General features: G+C 55.1%; 1 pseudogene across 1 annotated transcript in view; it reads left to right on the top strand.

Annotated features, from left to right (window-relative positions):
- The first annotated feature begins 881 nt into the window (after positions 1-881).
- LOC311204150 (hydrocephalus-inducing protein homolog) overlaps positions 882-23,529 on the top strand; it is a 50,345-nt pseudogene continuing 27,697 nt past the window's right edge. Inside the window, exons 1-21 of the transcript in view lie at positions 882-1,117; positions 1,925-2,025; positions 2,919-3,054; positions 5,145-5,201; positions 7,150-7,302; positions 8,457-8,695; positions 10,728-10,980; positions 11,729-11,872; positions 12,372-12,509; positions 13,235-13,583; positions 14,040-14,236; positions 16,780-16,932; positions 17,286-17,495; positions 18,184-18,321; positions 19,591-19,768; positions 20,242-20,372; positions 21,057-21,190; positions 21,587-21,723; positions 22,527-22,654; positions 22,771-22,962; positions 23,357-23,506. The product of the transcript in view is annotated as a hydrocephalus-inducing protein homolog (transcript). The remainder of the gene's footprint in view (positions 1,118-1,924; positions 2,026-2,918; positions 3,055-5,144; positions 5,202-7,149; positions 7,303-8,456; positions 8,696-10,727; positions 10,981-11,728; positions 11,873-12,371; positions 12,510-13,234; positions 13,584-14,039; positions 14,237-16,779; positions 16,933-17,285; positions 17,496-18,183; positions 18,322-19,590; positions 19,769-20,241; positions 20,373-21,056; positions 21,191-21,586; positions 21,724-22,526; positions 22,655-22,770; positions 22,963-23,356; positions 23,507-23,529) is intronic.

Below are 23,529 nucleotides of genomic sequence, written 5' to 3'. Positions count from 1 at the left end.
CTGCTGTGCCAGCAGCGCTGGTGGCTGAGCATCCAGAGCTCCACTGAAATGCAGGTTCTGCTTCTCCATCTCTGCCTCACAAAAGGCTTTTTACTGAGATGAGCTGAAGTTTTTAATGGGAAATCAATTGTGGATTGATGGAAGGGCCATTATCGTGATGGGCCAGCCAAACCAGATGTCTTCTCCTTGGCTGGTCTCCTGCCTCTGCAGAACATCCCCACTGAGTAGGGTTATGCCACTGGTAGGGCAGGGAAAGCTGGTGTCAGAGCTTTCTGAGCAGTAATCAGATGTCCCCGTTCGTTAGGGAAGGTGAGACACGGCTTCTGCTGATTTCTCAGCCAGTGTCAGGCTCAGCTCCTGCCAAGTGGGCTGCAAACCTTCATGTGCTCCATCTGGTCGCCCTGAAACAGGAGATGCCGTAAGGATCCAGCTAACAAAACTGCATCAGAGGGCTTTGCATCGGGCTGTAGCTCCCCATTTCATCCATCCCTGCTTTTACTGCAGCTTCTCCTTGGTGCCAACCTGCTCTTCCGTATTGCAAACCACGGGGGGTGTTCATGGGGAGTTTTATGGATCCGATTCTCAGAGTAAATGCTCTGTCTGGCTGCTCGCTCCTATGAGAGATGTAACTGGTGCCGGTGTCGGGGCAGCTGAGAGAGAAAAACTGATGGCTTTGGGCATCAGAGCTGCCAAGGAGGGATCTCCATCACCACCCTGGCACAGAGCGTCCATGCCATTAATTCCTTGCTGGGCTTCTCAATTAGCTGCAGTTCAGATTGAAGAGAGCCAAACTCCAGGCGCAGTTTTACCGTGAGGGGCTGTTCACCCCAGGAATGGTGGGATAACGGGGGCATAAATCCCTCTGTGTGTCTCTTCCCCAGGCTTCCCTCACACCTTGTCGTGTCGCCTCAAAAACACCTCCTTGGTGCCCATGACTTTCCACCTTCGCATCCCCGGGGACGGCTCAGGAAGGCCCAGCGTTACCAGTGCTGCTTGGCTGTTGAACGACGATCCTGAGCCCTGGAGATGGGGAGTTGAAGGTTCCATCAGGCCGGCCGAATTTACCATCGAGCCTTGCAGCGGGACCATCCGCGCCCTGGGATCCAGGAATATCAAGGTGTGGGGAGAATCCGTCCGGCCGTGCTTCAGCAGATGGAGCTGAAGCTTCACTGGTGGGGAGGGTCCGGGGGGGCTTTAGTGATGGGAGGGAGATAGATGCACTTCTGTTGTCTGGGTTGGTCTGGGGTGTTTGTGAAGGGGCATCGGTTTGTTTCCAGAACCATCCGCTGAGCATCCTGTGCCCTACGGTCAGGCGCGGAAGCCACGTGTGTGCTTGAGCGCTGCGTGGAGCTGTGGCTTTGGCTTAACTGTGGGCAGAGGAAGGATGAGGACAGCGGGTGGCCGTTAGAGAGATGCCCTTGTGTAAAGCAGTTTGCTTTTCTTCCCGGACTTGTTTCCCCTCTCCCGGTGAACAAAGGAGCTGCATTCACTGCAGCCATCCCTAGGGGGGGCTGAAGCAGCTCTGCCAGGCGTGACCTGCACCCAACTTCTGGGGCTCTTTGCGTTTGGCCCTGGCTGTAAAGCTGAACTCGCTGGGTTTGAGGCAGCGCATTGCCCCGGGATTTATGCTGTTGTAGCTGAGATTAGAACCGAGATTAATTTTAATACAGTGGTGAGCAGAGCAGTTGTCTGATTAGGCTTTAATTCATCTTACACACACCCTGTTAACCACACGGGGTGTTGAACCAAGCAGATGCTGTCAGGAGACCTTTAGTGCTCTCAGACTCTGCTCTCCACATGGACCAGCACAAGGATTAGGGGAAAATCCTTCTCCTTACCATGGAAGGAGAATCAGGGGACGCCACACACGGAACGATAGTTTTTGGGTTTGGTGAAGGTCTTTGACGGTCTTCTCTGTCACCAGGTCACCCTGTGCTCCAACACCGTGAAGAAGTACAGGCTGGCGCTGGTGGTGGATGTGGACGGTGTCGGCAAGGAAGTGCTGGGGCTGCTCCTCACAGCCAGGTATCGGCGCTTTCCTTCGCGGCGTGTCCTCTCTCCTGGTGCCGGAAAAATAACAGCAAGATCTTCCGAAGGAGAAACAGAGTCCTTGATGCTGAGGAGAGCTCAGGTTTTGCTGCTTCCCTCTGGTCCTTTTGAGCAGGAATGTTCTCACACTTAAGCCGGAAGTCATTCCTGCTGCAGCCAGGCTGGATCCCGCTGTGCTGTGGGTGTCGGTGTCATACCAGTAGGATGCAGCTCACTGGTGCTTTTCCGGCGTCCGGTCAGTGCCTGGGCTGTGATTTTCTTTTTAACAACCACCCACTGCGTAAGGCAGGGGCTGGCTCGGACCTTCCGTCGCCGGGGCAAGCAGTTGAGGCTCTTCAGGCCCCTTTTCTGGAGAGGAGGGAGTAGTTTCTGCTGAGATACTGGGCCATACTGCACCAATCCTTGGTGGGAAGGTTCCTCCAGAGCTCAGGGCTTGCTGTGGGACCATCAGGAGGGCCTTTGCAGACCTCCTGGGGCCAGGGTTCCCCTCAGACAGCTCTTGGACAGGGCACGGCACTCTGCCAGAGCACTTGGCCGTGCTGGCAAGGTGCTGCAGTGCAGAGACCGTGAGTTTGCTCCTCCTTCCCAAGAGGTGGACGATATGTGAGATAGGGAGCCTGCTTTGGCAGGGGGCTTGGACCCGATGATCTCTTGAGGTCCCTTCCAACCCCTAAGATTCTGTGATTCTGTGTGATTCTGTGAATCAAAGGGAATACAGGAAGCTGAAGGCGATTTATTGCTGTTGGGGTAATACATGTCTGTCTGACAGTGACAAATGTGTTCCGCTCCACTGTGCCCTATTCAAGGAGGAAACAAATTCTACGTTCTCTCAGTATCTCTAATTCCCTCTGGGACATCTCTTTGCCTAGATGCATCGCTCCTCGGCTGGAAGTGCTGGACCCCACTGTGACATTTGGCCGGTGCTTCCTAAACTTCCCATACAAGCAGCCACTGACCCTGGTGAACAAGAGCCACGTTCCAGGCTGCTACAGGCTCCTTCCTGAGGTTTGACATCGCATCTGCCCTCAACAATTATCCAAGGGTTTATTAAGGGGATGGAAAATAATAACAAAGGGGTGGGGTAAGACCTTGCTGGTTTATATTCAGATGGGTTCTTGTTTTCAGCAAACCTTTGGGTGTAGAAGAACCCCCTCCTCCCGAATATAGACTTTGGGAAGAGGTTTGTATTCTAGCCTTTAGGTTGATTTTATGGTGGGTGGTGAAAAGCTGCTGTGAGGAGGCTGCTGGCATGGGAGTGTGTGTGTGTGGGTGCAGCAGCTTTTGGACCCCCTTGGGATGCGAAGCCCATCCCGGTCTCCCAGCTGGGTTCTGATGGTAGATGTTAAGGAGTGCAGGTTTCGTCGGAGGTCGCTCTGAAGTTGGGTTTGATTCTGTCTCTTACAGAAGCACAAGCAGGGTGATGCTGTGCTGTACTCCAGCCCCATGCCCTCTGGGATCATCATGCCTTACAGCTCTGTCAGTATCCCGTTGGTGCTGGAAGCCCAGAAGTTGGGACATCAGTCTGCTTCTGCTGTGCTCGCTGTGCTTGGGAACAAGAACTCCCCACTGGTGAGTCCTCGAGGTTCCTAATTCCAGGGATCCTTCCCGGGGCTGCAGTACGCAGCCAGGGTGGACAAAGAAAGGGGTTCATGGTACAAGCAACATCCAAGGTCTAGAGGAGAGGAAGGCTGGTGGGACTTCTTGGCAGGTGACAGTCTGAGAGTCCGATGTGGCACATAATTACAGATAGGAGAGATGGGATAACGAGCGCAGTCTGCAACCCAGCATGGTCCCTGGAGCTGAGACTCTGCTGCGTGATTAGGTGAGCAGGAGCTGCTGCTTCAGAGCAGGAACTTTTGTTCAGGAGGGCACTGGGACACCCTGTGTGAGAAACCACGCTGAGAGCTTGGCCCATCACGTCGAGAAGTATCCGTCATATCTCTGCGTAAAGCCCTGTGCATCTCCACACCCCTGGCATCTGCAAGGCAGGGACTCTTCCTTTTTCCAGCACAGGCTTGGAAATGGTGAAGCATTCCTGATGATGTTTCTGGAGCCTCCTGAAAGATGCTGTTAGCGTTCAGGCATCCACAGCAGCAGCAGTGACAGCAAGATGTAGGCAGGAGAATGCCTTGTGTAGTGTCCTGGCTTCATCTAGCTGAAATCTAGAACAAATGTAGTTAATTAAATTTTAGTTTAGAATGATATTAACTTTGGAAGCGGCTGTTTCAGGATGTCTTGCCATCTCTCTGAGCATGAAGTAGGATGCCACAGGAACCTTAAGCTTTCTGTACCCGAAAGGGAGGCTGGCCTTTTGAAAGCAGGCTGGGGATTGAAACTGTCATTAAAACAGATGGAAACAATGCTGCTCAATCCCTGGATGCCAGGGAACATCTCAAGCCTGGCCTTTGTGGCTGTGCTGATAGGAGAGACAGGCAAGCCTGAAGCGGGACAAACCAGTTGCTTGGGCGTAGACGGGGCGTTTCCCTGGAGAAGGGGGATTTCTGCCCTCGAGAACCAGCCTGCTGTTTAACTGCAGGTTCCTTGCAACGCTTTTCCCCTTGAGCTAACGGCTTCTGGGTTCAAAGCTTCACCTTGCCTAAAGTATTTGCCTTTGGAAGTGAACGTCATCTTCATTTTCCTTGTGCTTCAGCTGGAGGAGCCCAGCTCTCCCTGGCAGGGGGTTGAGTGGCTCCACAAGCCCGTGCAGTCGGTCTTTAACATGCAGCATTTGCGCTCCCTCGCCGCGAGCGCCGGTAGAGGCTTCCCTGGGTGTACTGAGCGCAGGGGTGGGAGTTTCTAGCCGTGGGGCGGCATTCTCCCTGTTTCCTATAGCCTAAGCACAGTGGTGGATTCATCTGAAGGTTTCTGGGCTAGCAGAGCATCAACTTGCACATGCTACACTGGTGGCAAATCCTCCCCGTAGGGATCCTGTGACGCCAGCCTGACCCCGGGGGAATGGCTGCAGCGCGTCACGATGGAGCAGAGCGCGAGCTGGCTCTGAAGTCACCCCGTCAGCGCGGATACCGAGTCTGCGGCCGCACCTTGCATTGCGTTGAGTCCCTCTGGGTGTCTGTCGCTTGGTGTTGGGCTTGCAGCGGCTGCGTGCCAGCTTTGGTGTGGCGTATTCTGTCATCCTCTGTGGGAAGGAGCTGGTAAAACCCAGACCTGGGGTTACTGGTGGTCACTCGGACCGCGGCCGTCTGCCAGGGACAGATGCTCTTCTTTCCTAAAGGATCTACCGTGACGTTATGGTACCCAGAAGCAAAGGCAGAGTGGTGCTGGGGGGTGTACGTGCAGCAGTATTACCCAGAGCAAAGCTCCTCGCCTTTCATGGCTGTCACATTGTCTGTCACGCTGTTGAACAGGGTTTTTCTTTCCCCCTTTATGAAGACAGCAGATGAAGAGTTTTGTTGGGCTTTTTAATAAGCCTTCTCCTTGGTGAGGATTCATTGTGTTAGTGCACGTTCCCTCGTTAAAAGCAGCTAGCCTGAGCATCTTCCAGATGTTACTGTGTCCACCTCCAGAGGGCTCTGCCCTGCCTTTGCTGCTTCCACCCCACTGCCACGGGGAAGCCAAGGCAGCTGGTGAGACACAGCTCTTCCCTCCAGCTCCTTCTTCCTGGCAGCTCTGGGCAAGCATCAGCAAGACCTCAGCTTTCCCTACCTCCCTCCTCCTAGAGCGATGAAACATCTATCATCACACAGCTTCAGCTTCCCATTTTTGAGGTACCAGCCTTGGTACGTGGTTTGTTGGGGTTTTTTTGGCTCTTGCACAGTGCCCTGTTAAGAGACGAGCGTTTACAGACGCTGCTCCTTCTGCCTGAACTGGACTAGTGATTCTGACAGCTGTCAGTGTCTTTTCCTCGAGTGGGCCATCGTTAAAGGTTTTCCATCAGGGAGTCTGGTTTCTCCTGTGGTTAAATCCCACTCCGTGCCCTCCGGTGAATCGCACAGCGATTGTCAGTGCTGGGAGTTCTGTGCCTTCAGGTTCTGTTGAAGGGTTGAGGTGTTCTTAGGAGCCGGGCTTGTTCAGCCTGGAGAAGAGAAGGCTTTGAGGGGACTTCATTGCAGCCTTCCTGTCCCTGAAGGGAGCAGAGGAACAGGAGGGAATCAGCTGTTCCAAAGGGCAGATACTGTCAGGACAAGGGGGATGGAGTGAAGCTGAAGGAGAGAAGGTTTAAATTAGATATTAGGGGGAAGTTTTTTAATGAGAGAGTGGTGAGGGGCTGGAACAGGCTGTCCAGAGAAGGGGTGGGTGCCCCATCCTTGGGGGTGTTCAAGGCCAGGTTGGATGGGGCCCTGGGCAACCTTATGTAGCTCCAGGCGTGGAGGTTGTTGGCCCTGCCTGTGGCAGGGTGTTGGAGCTCTCTGGTCCTTGAGGTCCCTTCCAATCCAGACTGTTCTATGATTCGGAACTGGTGAAGTCCAAGCAGAGGAGATGAAGTTCCCTGGTTTTTAGCGCTGTGAGAAGGTGTCTCAGCACAGGAAACCGTGTTCCTCCTCCTACCATGGTCTCTACAAGAAGAAAACTTGGAGGGTCTCAGACTCTGGAGAGAAAAACAATCCTGCTTGAGGGACAGAATGAATAATGAATCTCTTGTTCCTGTAGTACTGGGAGTGCACAGAGGCAGCACCGAGAGGAAGCCAATGGCCGTGATCTCTGCTGCCAAGAGCCTGCTTTGCTGGGGGCTCGCGCGGGTTTTCAGGGGGCAGCTTTGTGGGGGATGCGGAAGAAGTTACCAGCCAAGTACAGCTGTCTGGAAGTCCTAGAGGACAGTTTGGGGCAAGATCCAGTGGGAAAAGGAGCAGGAGCAAGAAAAGGAGCAGGAGCAGGCATGGGGTGGAGGAAGGAGAGCTGAGCAAGGGGGAAAATCAAGTGTGGGGAGCTGATTTTCCTTATCCCCCAGTAACAGGGGCCTGTGGCTTCCTGATGGGATCACTGTAGATCCCACACTTGCTCCAGGCCTCCTGCATCGGTGTTACAAGACTGCAAACGTCCAACAGCCATAATCATCCCCCAGTCTAGGAGTGCCCTGAGAGCCATCTCTTCTTTAAACTTTCCCTTGTCTTTGTTTTTTATAATCTTCCCTACCTGGAGCAGACCATCAGCTTGAAGGCCATTGGAGAGGGACCAGTTGTCCACGTGTATCCCAGCAAGATTGATTTTGGCAATATCCACGTTCTGGCAGACGCTTCCCGCACTCTCTACCTTTCCAACCAGAGTCTTATCCCTGCATCCTTCCGGGCAGAGGTGGTAAGTATCTGTGGGGATATTTCCCAACAGAAATGATGGCTCCATAGCAGCCTGGGACTTGATTTTTGTACGTGATGTTTCCATTTTGCTATCTGAGAGAGCAGCAAGGTATTCCACCGCAGCGCAGCAAGAGGAGCCCAGCACTGGGGGACCGCTCACTAAGGCAGGGAGTTTTCCTGGATGGTTGAGCAGAAATTGATCCTAGGTCCTTTTCACAAGTTCTGGCTTTACATTGTGGGAGGTGTTTTGCTCTGAGCTGTGTATTTGGAGCTCTGAGATGAAGAGAAGCCCATAGCCTTTTTCTCCTGAAAGGAGCACGGGTTTCCTGACCATCTCCCTACTCTCTCTGTGTTTGTTTCAAGCTCCTCCTGGTGATGGAGACCATTGCTCTGCTGCCAGCTTGCTCCCTGTGAATGTGGTTTTAGGAGGACTGGAGGGTCTAGCACCCTGATCGCCCCATCTGTAAAGGGCAATGTGGGAAAAACGAGAGGAAGAGAGAGGAAGAGAGAGGAAGCTGGGGCCATGCCCACGGGGCACAGCTGGCAGGTTTCTTCCTGCTTGTTTCTTCACTGCCTCTCTGTAAACATTCAGAGCTGGATTTCCCAAAGCAGAGAGCGCCAGGACACCTCACTGCGGCTGATGATCAGTGGGAATGGAGTGCTTCAGTCCTGGGGGGGCTGTTGGGAAGCACTGCCCAACTCTTGGGGAAAGAAGACTTTGGGCACCAGGATTTTACTCAACCTGTTTGGCAGAGTTTATCCTTCAGGCTCTAGGCCAGATCCCCCGGCTACATAGCTGCTGCAGTGGGGTTTGAGCAGTCCTGGCCTCGAGCCTTTGTGCAAACCCGTCGGTGGGGAAGCCAGGAGAGATGCAGCTTGCCTTGGTGTGCTCTCCCAGGGGGAGGCTGGGGAGGAATAAAGCTTTTCCCGAGGATGAGTATCCCTTGGGCTGGGCAAAGCAGGGTTAAGGAAGTGGATCTGTTACAGGAGGGTGCAATACAAGCACCAGTGTAGTTGCTGTTTCCAGACGCTTGGATTTAGGGAAACGAAGCCTTTATGGATTTACCCTCATGTCTTTAGTCCTTTCTCCTGCACCCCAGAAGAGAGCAGGGTCCGTGGTGTCCGTGCTCACTTAGCGTCTGCCGTGTCTTACAGGCTGGCAAACGCTCGCGCTGCAGGATTGAGCCCAGTAAAGGAGTGATCCCCCCCGAGACCGACATGGCTGTGGCTGTCATTGCAAACTTGGATGACATCGAACAATTCAAGGACAAGGTGACCGTGTCCATAGAGAACAGCCACAGCTACAGCGTCCTCATCCAGGCTTTTGGCATTGGCACCACCATCATCACGGACAAACCGCTTGCTCCAGAGCTCAACTTGGGCCCCCACTTCAGGTAAGTTATCTCTCTGCTCCGGGCTCTGCCGTGGGCCCAGCAAGGAGGAGTTCTGCTGAAATCCTTGGGGCTGGTTCTCCTCCAGCACTCCAAGTCCTGTCTCGGTGCCACTGAAGCCCCAGGAACTCCTTTAGAAATGTTTTCTGGGCGTTTTTCAAGTTGTTAGATTCCCTCAGAAAGCCACTGAGCCAGACACCAGTTGGGAAATCATTCCCGACTTGCCCTGGGTTAGAATCCATGTATTTTCTGGCTTGATGGAGTAAAGATTTGGAAGAAAACAGCAGGTTCCAGAAGCCTCCAGCTGGGAAATGTGACGTTACAAGTAGAAACACAGTGCGCAGTACTTTTTGCAGTAGCATTGCTGTCTTCTTCACTGGCTGTGGAGTATCGTCTGGCAGCAGCAGAGAACCTTGGCAGTAGCTTGTTAGCAACTCCTTGACTAAATTACCAGCGCTGTTTGGTTTCCCTTCTGCCCCAGGGAGTCCGGGAGGAGCAGCAGAATTTGTCTTTCCCCTGTATCATCTCTGAGCTTGCTGTCTCTCTCCTGTCCCCTGCCAGGCTGCTCTCTATCAGATGTGGATACTCTTTCCTCCCTTCTCCTGCCTGTTTTCCTTGCTGTCTCTTCTGCCAGCTGCCACAGCACGGAGCAGCCATGGTGGCTGCAGGACCGGCCCTGAAAGGGAGCAGAGGAGAAGTCTCCTGAGGTTGGGTGGCATAAAGGGAGAGGGTTAATGGCAAGAGCTTAGCTCAGAGAAGGGGATTGGTTTGATCCTACCGTGTGTGTCTGAACCTGGCAGGTTCTTGCAAACAGGGGAGGGAAATAAGGTTTTTCAAAGTGTTTGAGACCTCTTGGAGCATTCCTGGGAGAAGGAATCACCTTCTCCAGGTGCCTGTTCCTTTCCCTGGCCAAAGAGGGTCCCCAGTTCTCCCATACCCTAACCTTTGGTTAGAGCCAGCAGGTTAATCCTACCTTAAGCATTTAGAATAGATTTTAGGGGTGCAAATATGCACCCACAAGCCATCCACGTCAGTAGGGACACTTGTCCAGCATGTCCTGTGCTCCATGCGGCCACAACTCAGCTACACAAGGCAGAGGACAAGGCTACCGAGTTTCGTGTCCTCTGCCCCCCTTCGCCTCCTGGCCTGCGGGTTGTGGAGCGGTTGGGCTGCAACCGGGTGAGCTGAGGTGGGACCAGGGAGCATGGCAGATGAGTTGGGCTTTCCCAGAGCTGCAGGTTCTGCTCCAAGCTTTCCCCCGCTGCTGTCGGCAGCAGAAACCGTTTCCTGCCCAGCTCGGGCCCGTTGTTGTTGAGCAGCCTGTGGCCAGGGCTGGTTTGTTCTCTGCTGTCGCTGCTGCGCTTGCCTTTTGCTGCATGCAGCAGACGTGGTTTGCAAGCTCATCCTCCATCCCTTGGACAGACACCAACTGTTGCAGGAGCTTCTTGTTTCCTGGCCATGCTCAGATTTATAGGGGGTAAAATAATTCCTGCAGCCTGGCCTGCAGTCAGCATTCCTTGATGTGAAGGACTCAATCTCCATGGAATATTAATCTGGCTTTCTATCGAGCTGGAGTTCTTCATCTCTTGTTGTTGCTCTGGTCCTTCAGCCGCTCCATCTGGTCTTGCTGCTGTGCTCGTGTCGGGGAAGCATCACTTGATCCCACGTTCTCTCAGCACATCTGGCTTCCCACAATACAAAACCAGCTTCAGTGTTCAGCCCAAGGATGATACGTTGGGGATGAGGAGTCGGGTGCTCCTGAAGGGATGGGAGAGATGAGGGGGAATAACTGAGATGCTGATGTCCTTGGTGAAGCTTTTCCTTGCTCTGCGCCAACAGACCGGCTGCTGGATGCTGATAAACTTCGGGGCAACCAGGGTCTGGCTCTTGGTGTAACTTTGAGCTGGGTCAGTGGTTTTGGAGGTGGATTTGTTGCTGGGTGGGTGGTCAGATAAGGCCAGCGGGGCACTGAAGCCAGGTGGGTGCTGGGAAGAGGCAGTTCCTGAGCCATTTTCCATCTCTGCTTCTCTTCTAGCCTGGATCCCTGTTGTTACCACTTCAAGATAACGAACGCAGGACGACGCATCCATCGGCTCTATTGGAGAACGGAAGGTTTCCCCCCATTTCCCCGTTGTGGTCGTCTCCCTGCCATCCAAACCAAGGGCAAAGGTTCCTCCAAGAACACCAGGCCTGCCAGTCCCGTGTTTAAGCTTCAACCCCTGACAATGGAGCTGATGCCAGGCCAGACGATGGAGATGACTCTGGAAGGCTCCTCCAGCACTCCTCAGGTGAAGTCCCCCACGGGTGCTGAGCTCCCCATCGCATCACCTCCACTGGGGCTTCTCCTGCAGCCCCTTGACTTCTCCCTGAGAAGATGAACAAGTGCTTTCGAGAAAATATCTCAACGCCCCGAGTGACCATGTCAGCACCAGTTGCGCTCCTTGCTGGCCACCATCAGTTCCCAAGGGGTTTTTTTGGGGTGTTTCTATAGCTACCATCAAGCCAACTTGCCCATACCAAAATAGGGGCTGAAGGAATAGGGGCAAACGGTGGGTTACAGGGAAGGAAGGGCAGAGAAAATAAGTTAGGCTTAGCCTAGGAGCAGAGGCAGGGAGTGGATTGAGAAACCGCGAGGTAATTTCTCTGGGGGAAGCAGGGAGTAAAACCAATGTCCTGGGAAGGGAGGGGAGCGTCTGGGAGCAGCGTTATTTTCCCTCTGCAGACAAACATGGGCAGAGGGCTTGCTTAGAGCCCAGTCCTGGAGGAGAAAAACGAGCAGCCGGAATGGTGGGAGTGATGTTCTCCATGGGGGAAGCTGCTCCCAGGGGTCATTAGAATTGACAGTTCCACTTGTATCAGTATTCCCATAACAGCTCACCCCAGTGTAATAGTTGTGGAGGGTTGATGGCCAAGATCCCATGGCATGGGTTTATCCAGGCTATCAAATTCCTTCTGTGTCCACGGCTTGCAAATTCCATGGTGTTTTCTGGGCTCCCTGCTGGCACTTGGTGGGTGACGTGTGACTCTTGCCCACAGGTAGTGAAGGAGCGGCTGGTGTGTCATGCCATCGTGGGGAACCAGTTTGGGAAGACACAGATAATGCAAGTGGATGTCACGTGCGAGTTCATTGCTCCCACCCTGCAAGTGTCGCCCAGAGCAATGTCTTTCCGGGTGGAGAAGGTAGGTCTCTGGGTTGGGTCCTGGTGTTTAGTAGCATGGCTGAGGACTGAAAGCCCACGGAGGGGTGTGATGGCCTTCAGGGAAGGAAGTTAAACATCTTCTCCAAGTCCTCAGGGCTTTGCCATTGGTTTGAGCAGGACCAAGCTATTGCCATCAACACTGAGATCATTATTTCTCCCCTGTGGGGTTGGGGACCATCTCTCCAGCTCTATTTTGCCTTTCTTGAGCTGGAGGCAAAATAGAGCTGCTGAGCCCATGGCCAGGTGTGTGGGACCCACAAGAACAGCATGGGCCTCACACAGCCATCCTCCTGTGTAGGGACTGGGGCGGGAGAGCAGGGTGCTGTGGCCGAGCGATGCCAAACACCCTCCTCACCCCCCCAAACCCCCCCATGAGGCACCCTGTGAGCAAAGCGACCATGTTTTTAGAGGTGGGACTGCTTAACTTCACCGGAGGGCGGTGACTCACCCCCCTCCCTGTTTTTTCCCCTTGTCTTTAGCAACCCAGTGATGTCCTGAGCCTTCAATACAAGCCTCTCTCTTTAAAAAACACCTCCTCCCTGCCGCTCAGCATCGTCCTGACGGTAGAGCAACCCTTCTGGGTCTGCAGTGCGTCCCAGCAGCCCCTGCCAGACCAGGTGAGCAGCCCCAGACCTTCCCGCTAGTGGGGTTTGAAGAGGGAGGGGGGTGGGGGTGCGTTTCCGTTGGGAAGCCCTCTGGGAGAGGTGGTTATTCCATTGAATTGGCAGTCAGTTGGCCTGAACAGCATCAGGTTTGAAAAGGAGAGAAAAGACCAGCTCAATTGGGGAAATACCTCCTGGCTCTAAGACAACTAGGAGCAGGCAACTAGGTGTGGGCCAACCGTGTGGTGAAAGTGTCTCTTGGAAGCCCTCCTTGGGTGACCTGAAGAGCTGCTTGGTCTCTTTGAGGGCAGCTCTGCCCTTGGGAAGGCCAAGGCGCTTGTCATCTGCGCTGCTGGTGGTGGGAGGTGTCAAACATGGGCTCTGCTAGAGACGTGTTGGAAGCACGGCTACCGCTGCCATGCAGGTGATCAGCCCTCTCCAGGCTGAGGGCACAGTGCCCTAGGGCTCATGTTGAGTGTGAAGACAAAGGGGTTCCTCTAGAGTCAGGGCACGCCAGGATTTATTTCCCTCTTGCATTATGGGTGCAGAGCACAAGGGGGTGAGCCTGAGAGTCTCAGAGAAGAAAGTTGTGCTGCATGGTCGGGGGCATGTTGTAAAGAAAACAAAGGCTGAAGCAAGAAGCCCACGTTGGGGTTGCACTTTGAACACTGAGGTGTTTTGTGCCACCAGACCTTGGGACTTCATCATACCGGTGGTTAATACTCTTCATCTTCTTGCAGCCCGTGAAGCTGGGGATTGGGAAGGAACTTAATCTATCCATTGGGTTTAACCCTGCTTATGAAGAGGGTTGGAATAGCTGGGAAGCAGAGAGAACTCTGAAGATACAGTTTCTTGAACACCCTCATGAAGAGCAAGTCACTGTTCGGGGAGAAGTCTTCTTCCCGAATCTCCGTATCCAGACCACAACCTTGGACTTTGGCTGCGTCTTGAATGACACTGAACACGAGCGCCACATCCGGATGACCAACTGCAGCCCGCTGCCCGTCCAGTACCAGTGGCTGTTCCTGGTGGACGACTCCACAAGCCACCTGAGGTACGTGCACCTCTCCTTGAAGCTCTTCGTCCGCTGTCCCGTTTGTCCTGTGCAAAGCCTGAGATGGTTTGTGTAGCATCTGACAAATCCCTTTCACTTTCCCTTGTGGAAAAAGCACCTCCCAACTTCAGGCAGGGAAGGTGCCAGGGAGTGGGGCTTCTGCACAGCTTGAGGTGGGGATTTCCATGGCTCGAGGCAAACGCCACCTTGAACTGAGTTCTCATGTGTTCTGCTGGCCATGGCATTCACACAGCGGCTGTTGTGTGTGTTCCGGCGCTCGTTGTGTGTTGTGTGTTCCGGCGGGTTCTGCTGCGGCTTTGGGTGCAGCAGTAGGTGTCAGTAGGAGGACTTGTCCCAACGTCCCTGGGCACCAGGGCCACCCAGTGCTGGCCTGTGCTTTCCAAGCCCAAGAGCAATCTCTCAGTTGTGCTGTAGCGCATCTCTAAAGGCGTTTTCGAGCGGTTCTTCCCGCTGTGGCCTCTCTTGCATAGGTCAGAAGTTGACTCTGGGCACTTTGAATTCCAGCAGCCAATGGTTTTTCCATACTGCCCCGGGAAACGGAGCGAAGTTACCCATTGAGGGGCAGCTCTTCCGAGTCCTAGAACAATTGGCTCTGCTGGACGCAAGCCCGCAGGTGCTGGTTCTTCCAGCAGATGCCGAGTCACCCAGCTCTGCTGCCTTGAGGGTCGTGAGTGTCCTTCTGGCAGGATCCTCTGCTCCAAAGGGTTTGGCATTGCCCCTTTGCTGGTTCTTTAGCGCTGCGGCCATTAGGACAGCTCCCTTTTCTGCTCCGCATGTTAATTAAGCGGTAATGTGCTCTCTCAGGGTCCCTCAGGAGACACCATGTGATCCTTGTGGCAGAGCTGGAAATGAAGACGGTCTCCAAGCTATTAACGCCTCACATTGCTCATTAAGAGCCCGGCAGAAGGGCAGCATGTCAGATCTATTTTTCTGGTCCACGTTAAGCACTGTTGGTGTTGTAAATTATCAGATGAAACTAACTGGGTCTGACATGGAGGGAATCAACCGTCAGGGCTGTTGACAGTGAGATGGACAGAATGGTGGCCAGACCGGTGTGTGACTGGAGAGTTTCCAGGCACTCCCGGTGCGTGTGCCCCATTGGCACAGGCACCTCCCTTCTCACCCAGAAGAAGTCAGGCTGCCCGAAGGCAGCTGAGGTACCTGGGTGCCCCGTGCGGTGCTGGGCTCTGTCCAGTTGAGGCACAGCAGGCTAGAGGCTCCAACCCATCCCAGCCCCAGCTCCATTCCAGCTCTGGCTCCATCCTGCCTTGTTACACGTAGAGAAAGCTGCCAGCATCGCTGCTTGCTCATGCCGACCCGCGGCTGTGGGTCACTCTTGGGGAGATGTTCTGCATCAGTGTCTGGCTGAGCCACAGAACTTCTCGCCGTGGCTCTGCAGGTGGGGAAGGCACGGTCTGGGGTGGCAGGTGCTTTTGGGAGGGTGCTGCTGGGTCTGTACAGCCCATGGCTGCCTGGCTCTGTCCCTTTGCGCCGCGGTCTGTGCTTGCTGCAGGGTTCGTGTGTGTCTCCCTCTGCTGCCATGCTCCCCACCCCGGTGAGGTGTTCATCCCTGTCCCCTTCTGCTGCTCCTTGCACCCGGCTGCCGGCACCGCCGCTATACCGGCATCGTCCCCAAGCACTGACCTGCTCTGTCCTGCTTATGGAGCTGCTGAGCTCCCACCGCAGGGCTGCATCCTGCCGAGGAGCTGCTCCTGCTGCCTTCCTTCCTTCCCACTGCAGCTCCACGATCAAAGCTTTGTTGTTTTCCAGGTTAACTCCTCCAACACCAAAATATTTCACAAAAGCCAAACCACCAAAGGAGGAGGGAGCTCAGCTGGAGTGCCCAGTGCCTTCAGAGAGCATCCTCGGGGATGGGAGTGTGGAGGAACTATTTGAAGCCCTGTCAGCGGTGGGGGATTCTGTCCCACAGCCACCAGATGCAAATGACACCCTGGAAACAGAGGTAGGTGTTTTTCTACACCTCTCACCAGCATTGCCTCCCCCAGCTTACTGCAGAAGGCCCGTGCTCATGCCAGCCTTCCTTCTGCTGCCCGGAGAGCGGGCTTGGCAGCAGGGCCAGCAGCTGGACGCGGGCCTGTGGGGAGGGAGAAGTTGGAATCCCAGAAGGCTTTGGGTTGGAAGGGTCTGTAAAGATCAAATCCCACCCCCTGTCATGGGCTGGGACACCCTTGGTAGCCCAGGCTGCCCAAAGCCCCTTCCAACCTGGCCTTGAACCCTGCCAGGGATGGGGCTTCCACAGCCCCTTGGGCACCCTGTGCCAAGGCCTCACCACCCTCAGCACGCACGCACATGTAACCTCTGTGGGACACCACAGGCCTAGGAAAGTGCTGTCAGCATCTTTGGGAACACGTGCTTGGTGAAGCTTTGCTGGGTTTGGAAACGTAGAGACCACAAAAAGCATCGAAAGATGAGAAGACTCTGCCCTCCCCAGTACCTTATCTCCTGGGGAGATGCCCCATAAATCTTTTTAGTAGATTCTGCTGAGGCCAAGGCCGTAGCACAAAGCATGTCTTCACCTCTTGAACTTCCAGAGCAACCACAAAGCCCTCATCTATAAACAGGGGGTCAGAAGCCCAGGGCCAAGGTTCCTTTTGGACAGTGGCACCTCTGAGGTTAAACACCAGCTCCTCACTGCTGGAAGACAGGAAACCATCTTGGCTGCCTTCTTCAGGAAGGTGCCTGTGGAGAAGAGTGTGCCAGCTGAGCTCCTCAGCTGATGAGTGCAGGAGATGAAACTAAGCACCACCCAGAACAGGAGAGTTGCGCCGAGCGCTTCCCAAGTCCTTATTTTCCTGTTGGTGGAGTTTTGCTTGCAGCTGGACTCCTGGTTTGTCACAGAGAACCTGCCCTGTCCCAGGCATCAGGCTTCTGGCATGTTCCTCGGGCAGCAGCGAACAGGCCCAGGCTGCACAATGGAACCCTTGGGGGTCTCTGCCGGCCCCGAGCACCTGGTGTACCCCGCTTCCTCCTGCAAGCTGGCGTGTAGGATGTACAGTTGGAGCCTGTGTCTCATCTGTGGGTGGGCTTGGACCCATGCTCAAGCATTGGCAGGGACATACCTGTACTTGGCTTGCACCCAGGTCCCATCTCAGCTGCTTCCTGGTTTCATGAGGTGGTAGAGCCACGAGCGGAGTGGTCTGGCTCAGCCCCACCTGCTGCTTACTGCAGCCCATGGCACTTGTTTTCCAGCCTCTACCAGAGGGTGCTGCGGAGGCAGAGGGTGCTGCGGAGCCAGAGGGTGCTGCGGAGGCAAACAGCACTGTGGAGACTCAGAGCTCTGTGGCCATCAGGCAGCTGATGTCATTTGTCAGTCTGGAGCTCCCCACCATGGAGGTGGACGAGGTGAGTGGGAACCTGTCTCGCTTCCGTGGTCACACTGGTGGCCCTAAGGACGTGTGTTGGTGTTCCTCTGGAGGCAGTGAGAGGCCCGTTCTGCAGCAGAGAGAGCTTCTGGCTGCCAAGAGACCTCCCAAATTACTCTAACGTGGAGTATTAATTAACGCATTCATTACTGAGTATGGGAGAAGATTTTTCCCATGGTCCTTCCACTGGCAAGCGGGGTGGCTGCAGGATGAGACTGGGTTTGAGGAAGAGGCCCTCCAGCCATGTCTGTCCTTTGCTCCAAGCAGTGGCTCTCTCCTCTCCTGCACCCATTTCCACACCTGATGTCTCAGTGTCTCTTCCCCTTCCTCCAGGTTTTCCACATCCTGCCGCTGTACGGCGTGCTGCAGCCGGGCGAGAGCGAGCGGGTCAGGGTCACCTTCTTTGGCCATGCAAACATCATTGCCCATGTCACGGCGCTGTGCCGCGTGGAGGGAGGCCCGACCTACGAGGTTGCCCTGCGTGGGGAGGCCTCGCTCATCCACTACCTCCTGGACAGCACGGAGATGGACTGCGGGCTGCAGGTACCAGGCGTTTCTCTTGGCAGGAATCCTTGAGACCATCCCTGGCAGGTGGCTGCCCACTGAGGTCCAGGACTCTCACTGGTTTGGAGGTGCAGCTTTGGGGTGCCAGGTCCTGTGTCCAAGCTGGTTTTAATGGTCATCTCCATTGCCCTTCCTGAAGCTGGGAATCGCTCCTCTTCAATGAACTCTGGCTCCCAGGGCAGGCGGTGATCTCCAGGGAGATGTGCCCTGAGACATCCATCTGCAGATCCGCTCCCAGATCCTGGGGTCCAAGGAGACGGTCTCTTTCAGTGCTCTCCATGGAGCAACAAAAGGAACCAGGAACAATGTTACCATGGGCTGGAAGGGACCTTAGAGGTCATCTTGTCCACCTTCACTGAGCAGGGCCATCTTCGACTAGGTCAGGTTGCTCAGAGTCTCATTCACCCTGACCAGATGTTTCCAGCAGTGGGGCATCCCCCAGTTTATTACGGACCTTTTTGAGGTGGTTCCTGCACCTCTGCGCGCTGCCATAAATATCTGCGTGGGTTCCTCAGGTTGGCCTGGGAGAGTCAGGTGCCCGTCCCTCCTCTTCCTCTGCCTCTCTCCTGCATTGTGTCCATCGGCTCTCATCCCAGTGTCAGCAGGAGCAGATTGCCAACATCCAGATGTGTGTCCTCAGTTTCCCGCCCCTCTGTCTTCTCTCCAGCTGTTTACCGAAGTCACCAAATCAGAGGTCACCCTGCGGAACAGCGGGAAGATGGGATTCACCTACGTGGTGCTGAGCCCCAGCACGGCCACCGCGGACAGTCCTCAGCCTGGCGTGCCCCTGGTCCTGCCCAGCACTGTGAGTAGCACGAGGGGTTGACGCTGGCTCCACATCAGGCTGCCCAGGAGGGGGTTATAGGGGAGGAACAAAACGTTGGGCAAGCAGAGTCCTAATTGTACTGGGTGAAGTTGTGCTGGTACCGGCACTGGAGCGGGATGGTGCAAGGTCTCCTGAGCGTCTCCTTCCCCTCAGGGTTGGGTGGTGGGACGGGACTTCCTCCAGGTCCCTGCCTGCCTCCTGTCAGCACTAAGGACATAAATAGTCCCTCTCTTGGGCACGCAGCTCCTGTGTCGGAACTCGCGCCGGCCCCTCGCTCCTCCAGCTCATAGCATCCCCTGTCCCAGTTCTGCCTGGATCCCTCAGCTGAAGCAGCATTCCTATCCATGTCCCTCCTGGGAATGGGAAGAGGAGGCCAAATGGCTCTCACATGTCCTCGTGCTGGTCTCCTGCGAGGGGTGACACTGCTCCAGAGGACACGGCTCTGCTTGGCCCTGGGCAGTTGCTGCTGTGCCAGCAGCTTGGCAGGACTTGCTTTTGCAGAGGCCATGTTGGGAGCTGGAGTCCGGGGCTCCGGGGACCAAGAGGCAGGATGTGTCCTGCTCAGCAGCTTCTCCCTGCGGCGTGGGGGGGAGCAAGGAGCTGAAGGTCCAGCCCAGTGAGCTGAGAAGAGGTGTGGCTGTGCCCTGTCCCCTGAGCAGTGTTGCCACCTGTTTGTATTGGCTCTCAACCTGGTTGGCATGAGCCCAACTCCAGGCTCAGACAGCCCTTCTCTAGGAGCCCAGTGAGGAGGGGATTTGTGGGGAACCCCTTCATCCCTGGACCTTGTCCGAGCCTCTGCCTCTGCTTTTCCAGGGGTGTAAGTTTGCAGGTCACTGTGAGTCCAGATAGTGCCATGCACCCTCGGTGTAACCCCCCAGGCAGTAGCTGTTGGTTGGGCTCGTGAGTAAGAGGTCAGGCTCTTGGACAGCAGCCTGGGAGCCACTGCAGTGCCGTGACAGGAGCTGCTGGCCCTGCTGAGAGTTTGGGCACGCCGCTCCTCCTCCACAGCAGCTGGCAGAAGGGCTTTTCTTTGCTGCTTGGGTCTGGCAGAGGGTGGGCAGTGTTGGCAGGAGGACAAACCACAGCCCGGTGTAGGAGACTTGAGCTTTTGGATGCAGGGAAGCTGGAAGGCGATGTGTTGTGTGAGAACCTGCAACGTGCCTTCTCATCTCAGCTTAACAGTGGTCTGAGCCACCCCTCTGCCAAGCCCTCTGGTTGAATTCCCCTCCTCTTCTTCCACACCTCCAGGGTTACATTGGACCTGGCAGAGAGCAAGTGCTCACTGTCTATCACCTGCCGGGAGTGCCTGGAGTCTTCTGCAGGACCTTCCAGATCCAAGTGGGTCACCTGGAGCCAGAAGAGATCACCTTGAAAGGAGAGGGGACTTTTCCCAGGATTTATTTGGACCTTCCTAGGAGAATCAAAGGTGAGCACTGTCTGACTGCTCCTCGGGGAGGTCCCCTGGGGGTCTTTTTCTGCCCCCCTGTGTCATCATGCTCATAGGGCAGCTCACGCCCACCTCCACCAAGTCTGGAGGTTTCAGGGCTGTTGTTCTTCTGGTTGCTTTCAAGAAGCACATGGGCTTTGCTCCAGAGAGCCATCCTGGCCAGTGTCATCTGTTGGTGGCCTGGATAAAGAGGACAGCTAGAAAGCAGTGTTGGGGAAAGCTGTAACGTGGGCTGGCAGGGATTTGGGCAGGGGTGGGGGGGATGAGATGCTCCCATGTGTGGAGGAAGATGGGTGGGAGAGAAGATAGAAGAAAAGCAGCATCCTCTTTCCATGCGTTGCTGGAGGAATGTGTTTGTGGGAAGGGCCAACACTGGGGGTGTGGAGCTTCCCAGCTTTAACGGGGACGCCGCTGTGCCCACGCTTCTATTTGTGACTGTTTTCTTCCTTCAGGAAACAAAAACTACGAGCAGATCCTCAAAGAGGCAAAAGCAAGGCTAGGACGAGACATCCAGAGAGACGACGCGGTGGTTGTCGGGGAGACCACGGCCACAGAGCCACCCATGGACGACTCTGGCATTGTGGTGAGACTGGCTGCTGCCCTGTTTGGCAGGGGCCACCCTCTCCCTGTGTCACTTGTCCCCCTTGCACGCTTCAGCTGGCTCCCCTGGGCTGGCCACAAACATGGGGCTCCTCTGGTAGTGGTCCTTCCCGTGGGTGCCTGAGCTTCCTGAGTGCCCGAGGGGGAGGTCCTGAAGACTGGGCTCAAGTGACTGAGATGTGTCTCCAAGAGCTCTCAGCGCTGACCTTGTTCCCTCATGGAGAGAGCTTTTGTCTGAGCTGCGCTGGCAGCAGCTGGGGACAGGCAGATACTTGGAGCTCTGGAAGATCCTTGACTTGTTTGGTCAGATCAGCTTGTATAAAGGTGGCTGAGCAGGCAAAGGTGCTGGAGTTCATCTCCCTTCAGATATGGTCCTGGCAGACTGAGCAGCTGGGCAGAAGGACCTCGTCATAGACTCTGTTGGGTTGGCAGGGACATCCAAAGGCCATCTACCCCCTGCAGCGAGTAGGGACACCTTTAAGTAGATCAGGTTGCTCAGAGCTTCATCCTTGCATGTCTTCAGGGATGGAGCCTCCACCACTTCTGTGGGCAACCTGTGCCAGGGTCTCACCACCCTCAGAGTGAAGGACTTGTTCCTGCTTCTTACCAAGAGCAGGGTGGGATTAACTTCCCTTTGCTAACCAGCCACTGTCTTTGTTTTCCTCAGCTGGACGTTCGTCTGCAGATGGAGATGGAGAACATTCTGATAGAGCAGCACGCCCTGGAGCAGCAGAAAGCTCTCTCCTGCTGTTCCCCGGAGGACGCTGCCTTTGACCAGCATGCTCGTCGGAGGCTTCTCAAGTTAGTAGGGCCCCTGTGCTCTGATGGTAGCGCACAGTGGTGCGCCCCTGCTCCTGGGAGCTCCTTGTTTCTGGGAATAGCTGGGGACTTGAGAAGGGGGTTGATCCTGACAGTTTGGACGTGCTACCAGTGAGCAGCCTGAGGACTTTTTTCCAGTGGCTTTTCACAGCAGAGGAGTTGTGCCCAGTGTCTGTTTTAAACTCATTTTATTCTAAGAACCTGTTAGTAGCTGATAAAACCTTGGACCTGGGTGCCCTGTGACATACCAAAGTCTTCTTAGCAGAAGATAAGACCTTGGGCTTCATGGGCTGGAGTTTCTCCAGCAGTGACTACAGAAGCACCCGCTTTGTTTGCATCCTCCTCCACCTTAAGGACTCTCCTTGCTTCTCCTTCCAGAGTGGAGCTGCCCGAGTACGTCCTGGACTTCGGCCACGTCATTCTTGGTGACATCCACACACACGTCGTGAAGATCACCAACCCCGGGCAGCTCCCCGCGTCCTTCTGCGCCGACGGACGGGCTCTGTGTGGCACTGGTAACCCATGCTGGAGGGACTTCCTGTGGGCTTGAAGGACCTGTCTCTGACAGATATGCTGGGGCCACGGGGAAGGGTTTTGAGTGCTCTTTTGCATCGTTTTCTCTTCCTTCCCCCCCTGCTCGGTGCTCTGCAGCCAGAACTCTCCTGGCCCGCAGTGTCCAGCCACCTGGGCTGTCCTGACGCTTCATTGCGGGGGCTCTGTGGGCTGATCACCATGGTGACCTCTCAGCATCTTCTGCTCTTGGCTACCAGGAGCATCTCCTGAGTGTCTTTGTGTGCTCCATGAGCTTGTGTTGGGAGCAGACAAGACCCTTGGTGGTTTGGAAGCGCTTTGTTTAGAGTTTGTAATGACACAGTGCTGCTTTAGCCTCTATTGAGACAACAGCCTGTGTGGTCAAAACAGGCTTTCAAAACAGGTCCTTGAGGACCATCAGATGGTGACTTGCTGCGTCTGAAGGGTGGTCAGGTGTCTCCTCTAAATTGTCTTCCAAGCAGCACTACGGCACAGGGAAATCTTCCCTGGAACTTCTTTGGAGAGGTCTGCGCATCCTTCCTGGGAGCCTGGTGAAGGAATTGCTGGTGCTCCTCAGCTGATGGGTTTCTGTTTTACCCTGCGGGTCTTGAATTCAGGCTGTGAAATTCCTTTCTGTTTGAGCGGTGACAAGAGAGAAGGAGTGGCAGTCTTCTCTGGAGACACAAAGGGTCCTTCTGCCTGACAGTCCTGTGGACACCCATACGGTCTGAACGTACTTGTTCACGTTGCTGGTGTATCTCAGCTGCTTTATTTTCACCCATTCAAGGTTTTAGTGTGGACCTGGGCCGCGTGAACAACCTGCCCTTCTGCGAGACAGAGACGTTTGAAGTGCGCTTTGACCCACAGAGTGCCAACCTGCCGGTGGGAGAAGTGAATGTTGTCCTGCCCATCAAGGTACTGTATCCTTCCTCACCTCCCTGTGCCAGCACGGCCTTTTGAGGCAGCTGTCAGGTTGGGGGCAGCAGCAGATGTTGCCTGGACCTTCAGCTGGATGCTCTGTCCCTCACTAGGCAGAAGAAGGCCCCACATTTCCCATCCGCCTCTGTGCCAGTGTGGCTGTGCCATCCCTCTGCATCTCCAGGGACAGACTGGAGTTTGCTGCTGTCCAGTGTGGACAGTGTCAGGAGGAAACCATCCAGCTCCACAACCAACTCCAGGTCCCCTGTAAATGGTCCATCACTGTGAATGAGCCCGTTGTGAAGGTGAGGCAGGGACGATGTGTGACACGTAACTTCTCGGTTGGGTTTTCTGTGCCTCTCGTGCCTTTTCTGCCACTGTGGGTGCCTCACTGCATGGGGACAGCTCGTGGGAGGGAGATTGGAGGGTATGGAGCAAGGCTGGTTCACCTGGACTTGTTGAGCAGCTGATGCTTCGCTTCTCTGCCCCCTTCACCCATTCGTCCTCCTCCAAGGACGGTGCCTGCCCGTCTGCCTGCCCTGCCCACAAGTTTTCCCTCCAGTTCTAGGCTGTAGTGGCCACATCTGGTCTGGATGTGGGTGCTCTTGGCGCCGTGACGGTGTCTCAGAGCACTGTGGGAACTTGAGGGTCTGTCCTCACAGACCAAAGAGACCTCACAAGGTTCCTTCCTGTGCCCAGGTGGACAAGTATTTGCCACTATACGTTAAACAAAAGCTGCTTCGGCAGAGGAAGAAGCAGCGCTGTGTCTTCGAGGTGCTGCCCTCGGCTGGGACCCTGACTCCGGGACAGCGCTACAACGTGCGAGTCAGGTTTACACCCACGGAAGAGGTGAGATGGGTGGGCGTCACGCC

Source organism: Gallinula chloropus, assembly GCF_964237585.1.
Source record: "Gallinula chloropus genome assembly, contig: HAP1_SCAFFOLD_166, whole genome shotgun sequence".
NCBI lineage: Eukaryota > Metazoa > Chordata > Aves > Gruiformes > Rallidae > Gallinula > Gallinula chloropus.
This window is presented reverse-complemented; position numbering and strand designations above follow the sequence as displayed.